This window comes from Lactuca sativa, chromosome 3, assembly GCF_002870075.4.
Source record: "Lactuca sativa cultivar Salinas chromosome 3, Lsat_Salinas_v11, whole genome shotgun sequence".
NCBI classification, from domain to species: domain Eukaryota; kingdom Viridiplantae; phylum Streptophyta; class Magnoliopsida; order Asterales; family Asteraceae; genus Lactuca; species Lactuca sativa.
Window position 1 is genome coordinate 9563028 of NC_056625.2, and position 7648 is coordinate 9570675.

At 31.1% G+C, this 7648-nt stretch overlaps 1 long non-coding RNA gene across 13 annotated transcripts; it reads right to left on the reverse strand.

Moving 5' to 3' along the window:
• Window positions 1–1071: 1071 nt before the first annotated feature.
• LOC111920808 (uncharacterized) lies at window positions 1072–4449 on the reverse strand. Of its 13 annotated transcripts, none has more exons than XR_006188971.2 (7): window positions 3978–4446; window positions 3698–3793; window positions 3487–3605; window positions 2412–2975; window positions 1954–2326; window positions 1759–1855; window positions 1072–1262 (listed from the first exon to the last, which is right to left on the reverse strand). It is a non-coding gene; the product is annotated as an uncharacterized LOC111920808 (long non-coding RNA). The 13 variants fall into 13 exon arrangements; XR_006188974.1 differs by having other exon boundaries at window positions 1801–1855; window positions 2036–2326; window positions 3978–4445; XR_002860003.3 differs by having other exon boundaries at window positions 2036–2326; window positions 3978–4445.
• Between the last annotated feature and the right edge of the window lie 3199 nt (window positions 4450–7648).

Genomic DNA, 7648 nt, shown 5'->3' on the forward strand with positions numbered 1-7648 from the left:
CTTCAACGCTATATATATATTTACCTATTTTAGTGTAATTTCTACACATTTCAATAATACCAAAAACCCTGTTTTTTTTTATAATTATTTGTAATATCTATATAAATTTATATTTTATTTATATGTTCCCCGCATTTAACGCGGGTAATAATCTAGTTTTTTATGATATCGCAAGGCGCTTGAATTCTTGATTAAACATCCGTCAATCCTATTTTTCAAGATTTTGGTTTTACTATTCTGCCGAAAGAACCATTCAAATATTTTACGGATTAGTCTTACCTTTATTTGCAACTAAGTTTTAGGTGGCGGTTTCCTTATGAATTACGATGTTGTCACAAGTGAAAATTGTTCATTTTGAAGTAAAATTAGATTGACTTTGGTCCGATTTAGCTTTCAATATTAAGCAATAGGTTAATACCCGTAGAAACCACCGTTCAGAATAAAAATATTATTGATAATTTGAAATCGTAATGACTAATCAAACATTTAAAAAAATTATTAATTTACAAAGATAAATGTTTTGTATGTAAGTTTACAATGATTAGTTTAAATTAATATATACATTGTTATGAATATATGGTCTAGGTTAAAAGTTACTTTATATGAATGGTCAATGTTACTCGTTTGTTGAAACTTAAAAAGCGTAATAAATAAATATATATTTACAAACATATATTTTATATTAAATTAGATACAAAAATTATATAGTCATTAATTTAAATTAATATGTAAAATGATTTGAACATATAAACAACGTTCTTTATGTCTAGATTAATGATAAAATGATATAATGAAATATAAAATTTAATAGACCGGAAAAACAAAGACAATCAACCACGAAAATAGCGTTCTTGTATTGAAAATTATAAAGTAAGAGGTAATATAAAAACATAAATAAACATATAATGATAAAATAAATTACAAACTAGATGGGTATCCCTTGCTTCGCAAGGGGCAGAATGTGTTTGTGAACTATTTGTGTTGTGTATGTGGAATAAGTTGTGTTTAGAAACAGACAGGTTACACATGCATTTCATTTTATTAATCAAACCGTGAGGGGTTAGAGTAGCATACTCAAAAGAATTCATTTCATTAGGTTATGAAAGAAAGAAACCAAAATGCTATCAATTAATCACATATTTTTGAAATACATTTAAAAAACAACTCGATTTCACAAATATTCATCTCGGTTTGATTGGTTTTGAAACGCAACAACTAAACAACCTGTTGTACCACCAATGGACACCTGATGGCTACAATAGCTACAACATATAAGGCAAAATAAATGAATCAGCCATAAGACGGAAATAGCTAACTGTGAATGCAAATTTTACATTGTTATAGCAATGAACTTTTGAAAATAGCTAATTACAAGTGCAATAAATATAGATTGTACATTTATATTGATTTTTACCTTCAAACATACATTTAAGAGGTAGATGCAACTAATATAACGTCAAAAAAAAGTAAATAAAATAAGAAAAGAAAAACAAACAAAGTCAGTAGTAAACATTGTAAGTTTTCAACTCCTATTTCTTTGAAAAAATATCCATTTTTAACTTTAAAATAGAAAAGAATAAAAAGATTGTTTTCATATTTTTATATAAAACAAATACTATTCCAACAAGGCAATTTTAAGTTTTTGACCATCTGAGTTGTTGGGAGCATGAGTAAAGTTGTCATTACGAAAATAACTCTTTGTAGAAGATTTAGGCAGAGTCGTTTTTTGTTGCCATTTAAAAAAATAGACTTTTTTACCCTAAGCTTTCATCTCTGCAACATAAAAACTCATCTTCACACCTTGACAACATCCTCCATTGTTTTTTTTTTCTCCTAGGTGATGTCATCATCTTTCCTGGCATATTCACAATGGTATTTATAATTTCAGAAAGATTTCAAGAACTAAAATTGGAAGTGAATTTGGACATATTTTGATAAAAACGAAAGTAGTACGTCATGTTCTTGAAATAAGCCTAGTGTAAAGTAAGAACCCTAGGTTTAGGCATCCGACCATTGCCCATTTTTCCCTTCTTACCCCAAATAAGACGAATTTTGGCCGGCACTTTCTACTCTTCCCCTGTAAAGCAGCTAAGCAGTTGAACATGATATATAATCTGACATAAAATGTTCAAGTAATGCTTACAAATTAAGTCCAAAATTATACATGCAAATCATGTTAAAAATAATGCAGAATTACATAAGTGAACTGAAATGGTTGATTGTGGGTTTGAGAAAGCGCATGGCAAATTGGAAATGAAAACGTACGATTTGAGTGTAACAAGTTATTTCTCCGAATTCACGTCGGGGTATTGCATGCATCAAACACCTGCAGTTCGAGCTAATAAGAAATTATTTGAATAGAACCAGCAATGCTCTCCAAATGATTCAATAGGTAGTAAACAATATCATACCTTTAATGGACTGCAAGTGTCCTCAGAACAAAGAACAAAAGACGAAGACATAAGGTTGGGCATAACTTCCAAAATCACTCCAATCAGTGGAATCCTTTACAGGCAAATAATACGTTGCCAATTCCAAAATTATAAAAAGAAATTGTCAAATACCTAGAGTATATCTTCTTCATACCAAAGGAAATAAAAAAACTGCAAATATATTGACCAGAAACAGAAAGCAAATAAAGAAGAGAAAGATATATGCACCTAACTTTGATTTCGCTTCACGGTGGTGGTGACTTCATTGAAGGCGATGAACAGACACCGAAGGTTTGGGAGGAGTTCAATCGCTACTCCTCCCGCCTCCCTAACGGAAAATCAAGTGTTGACATCCATAGATGGAGAATGGGAAGTGGTGTGTCGTGGGTGTCTCTATGGTGGTGGTAAGATACGGTGGAGACGAAGGGTATATAGAAAGAGATAGCAAGGAAGATCATGAAACCCATATCCTTTTCACATGATATAACCATTCCTTACATTAAAGCCCTTCATTTATCTTCACCATACTTGTTAAACCCATACCTACAACATATTGTAAAATTTCATATTTAACATAACCTGATAAAAATTATCTGAAACGAACAGTGTGAATGTAGTGATAATCATGATGAGATTGAAAAAAATCAACAAAAACATAAGCCATCAACTTAAATAAAGCAACAACCATTGTACATAAAGAAAATAACTAAAAAAGATGTTGGATTAGGTGAATGTGAGAATCGACAATAAACCCAAATCAAACTGAAGAACCCAAAACTTTTGTATTCTACGCCTCCAAAATGGAGCCTTAAAAACATAAACCCATCGCCGCAGTGTAGCCCCAACCTCCCCTCCGTATGCATGAAAACTAAATTCAAAAGTAATACTTTTTAGTTTGAAGATGAATTTGACATGGGGTGGTGACTATTGATGGGAAGATAGCCACGAAAAATAAAAATAAAAATAAAAATTTGAAGATCGAACCCAAAAATGGAAATAGGGAAATATCTAAAAACCTCTTTAAGAAGACGTGAATTTGGAAATATCTAAAAACCTCGATAAGAAGACATGAATTTGCAAATATCTTATGTTCTCTATGCCAAGCATGTCGATATCAGCCATTGACAGCTCTGGTTCCTTTGTCTATCGCTCCAACGATAGTTCTGTAATCCTCTGGTCAAACATACAAACTAAATGGTCAGATGAAAATACAACCCCTTTTGTCCCAAATTTCCAAACAACTTGTGATATCAAAATAAACATACTTGCTGATTTCACTATAGAGCTAAGAATGGTCTTCAACATTCCCTTAAGGATTGTTTAAGACAGATGTTGAACCACCCCCTATCCCCAAATTAAGCCTTCAATAAAACCCCAAATTAGTTATATCCCTACACTGTAGAGACTTCAGCTATCCCGAGCAAAAACAAAAGCGAATGTATTTCTTGTTCAAAAACAATCGACAAAAGGTTTCACAGAACGAATTTTGAAGAAACAGAAATACAGAGAAGAAGAATTGGAGACCAATGTGAAATTGTTGACTACCTGACTCGAAGTTCTTAAGTGTGCGCTTCCTCTAGTCTCTTATATTTTATCTTTGTGCTACATGGATATTGAAATAGAATTGGGGAAGAAAGCGAGAAAACCTAAGTCTCTTCGATTGAAATCTTCCTAGGTCCGTGGCAATTAGTCGACTGTTCGCACTCGCCTCCTTCACCGGTCATCACCAAAGCATATGAGAAGCATTGGAGACTGATGGCGGTGGAGAGAGTAAACCACTTGGATAAAGAATCCAAAGACATGGGAGGCCTCAAACTATGTAGGAAACAGAGGGACTGATGATGGGTATCGCCGATTTTAGAGATTAAAACAAATTAGGCAAGAGAAGAACGTCATTTGGTGGTAAGGACAGGTGGATGCATCCAAAATCGTTCCTGAGGTATCCGGTGGCGGTGGAGAAATTATGGAGATATGAAAGGGTAAGTCTGAATGAGGAATAAGATGTAGACGGTGGATCGGTGGAGGGTTAAACTAACCCTGGTAAAATAACTTGATGAACAGTGATGGAGTTAGCTACTTAACAACAATCCAACGCTGATAGGGCGGAAAAATGGTGAAACAAAGATATGAACAACACGTGCCTATCAATAATCGACAAATTGTCATAAACTGCCCAAAACAAAATAGCCAACAACAAATCCAGAAGATAACAAACCACAAAAAAAACAAAGGACCGAATCTGACCAAAAACCACCAATTTTACTATTCCTAAGCTTGGACAATTTTAAAATATATATATATATATATATATATATATATATATATATATATATATATATATATATATATATATATATATATATATATATAGAGAGAGAGAGAGAGAGAGAGAGAGAAAGAGAGTTGGGCTCAAATGTTTATAACAAGTAGTGTGTGCATGGATGCACCAATCACAATTTAGCAAATTATTAATTATTTTATTTATTATTTGAGGGTAATTATGTAATCTTTCATTTTAATTCTTTATTTAGTCTGATTCTTATCCCTTTATATTAGGCAATGATTTATGATTGATTTAGTTATCATTAATTTAATTTTATTTATATAGTCGATGCAAACTTCCCCCCTCACAGATCACAATTGTCGATTCCATTAGCTGTTGATCAATTTGTTTTACACAATTGATGGATGTTCATACCGGAAATCGGAACCAGGTATTCATACATTACTAACAACATCTCTCTATGATAATGAAGATATTTTTCAAACGTCCCCCACATACCCTTTTACTGTTTTTACATATACATATATATATCAAATCTGATAATCTTCCAGGAAAATGAAGATCAAAATCCCAGGAAGGATTTGGGTAATGTCAATGATCTCAAGAATCCGGTGAATGAAGTTGTGAATAAAAAAAGAAGATGTAAAAAATGTTTTGGATTTCGTCATGATAGCAGGAACTGTCCTTTTGGATTGAAGAAAGCATAAAACTACAAGAAATTCATCAAATTAGTTGCTTTTATATATTATTTACTTTGATTTCAGTAAAATAAAAGTATTTTTTGATGATTATATGGTATTATTAAGTTTCAGTTCAGTGTAATAAAATTATCGTTTGATGAATTCTAGGTGTGTTCCTTTAATTATTATGTTTACAACTAATAAGATGTCTGTGGTTTTCTGGTATTTTTATGTTTCGTAGGATCATACAGTTTATCATTCCAACAGAATATCAGAGTAAAACACTATAGTTCTCATTCCAACATAATGTCAAAAAATAATGTTCATTATATTTCATAAAATATGTATGATGTTTCATAAAATCAAAACACATAATGTCAAAAAGTAAATATTGTAAACAATGAGCAATACAAATAATTGAACTTAAACAGTTTAAGAGTTAATTGTCTTTAGCCCCATATTACTATAATATTCTAGTAGATTGATTTGGATATAACACACAGTAAACATTTTTGTTAGCCATATTGATATATAATTCTTTCAGAATGATATTTAATGTGTGCATTGATTCGAGGTGACACAAATTGATATGTTCTATAAGTCATATTGGTAGAGTATTCTGATAGAATTATGTTATTCTGATAATATGCAGAGTTTTTGAATCCATATTGATATATCATTCTAATAGAATTATGTCGTTAATAAAATATTGTGTAACTTTTTAAAAAATAATACATAATAATATTGTAAAGTAATTAATTTAATGTGCTGTTGGAATTTTTTATATTTTGAATGTGAATGTAGTATCTTATGAATATTTTTATATTTATCATGCTCTAAAAAAGAATCAAATCGGAATCATTTATTTTTATCAGTGATCCCTAATATCAAACATTTTAATTTGCATAGAATCCGTTTTCATCCCTATTTATTTTGTATGACAGTTTATAATATTTTATTTTTTTCAATTTTTAAAGCATATACAAACATTATCGAAATTTTTTAGGTATGGGCGATCAAGAACCAGATGTCAATAATCATATTTATGAGGAAATTTATTTAGCTAGTGATGATGACAATGGAATTGAAGATTTCGATTTTCCTGATAATGATACACTATATGATGGCGGATTTCAAATAGGAGAAAACATTAATCCTAATTTAGGTGAGTTTTTGAATATATTGTTTAATTTTTCATTGTATTTCAGATTATATATTGTAACAAACAAGTTTAATGTTAAATGTTAATATTTTCATCGATGAACATACAGAGGACTCAAATCATGCATAAAACGAAAATCACTTCGTTGATGAAGATACAAAGGTTAATATTGATTTCAGTGAAGGTACTAAATTCAATTCAGGAAATTGAAATTTTTACAGGAAAAATAAAATTATTTCAGAATAATTTTGTATTTTCTATGTTTAAACAGGACAACCACATGTTACACATGATTACGTTTCTCCTGGTGGCACCTTATATTGGACCTCGATTGTTTCAGACGATATCAAACCAAAAGTTACATCAAAATTTAATTCATATGGTGAAGTAGTAACAATGTATAGAAACTATGCATTAGAATCTGGTTTTGATGTCAGACTTGGAAGAGTACAAAAAACGAAAAATGGGATTATTACAAAGTGACATCTTCTATGCAATCGGGAAGGTAATCCAAATACTAGTAAAGTAGATACTCTGGACATTCAGCATAAAAAAGACTCAAAGAAGGAAAGATTTATTCAGGAGGAATTGTAAAGCGAAAGTTGTTTTAGAAATAATTTTCGGTACTCTTAGATATGTCGTGAGTGATTTTGTCGAGCAACATAATCATGAGTTATTTAGCAAGAGCAATATGTACTTATCTTGTTCAAAGAGAAAACTTGATTATTCCCAGGAAATTTTCATTCATAATTTGTTAAAACAAAATATTGGTCCTGTAAAAGCACATAGACTGTATAGTGCTCTTCAGGTCGGTCCTTCGGTTCGAGGTGTATTGGTTTCTGATTTCAAGAATGCTAGGAGAAATCTTAATTGTTACATAGGTGGGAGGGACGCGAAATTCCTTGTTGACAAGATAAATGACAGGACGAAAAATGTCCCATCATTTACTTTTGAGTATAAAGTGTTGAACAAAAGATTGAATGCTCTATTCTGGGCTGACGAAATAGCAAAGTATAACTACCATTCGTTCAGAGACGTTCTATCACTCGATGCCACATTCAGCATGAATAAGTATTTCTGACCTTTAATA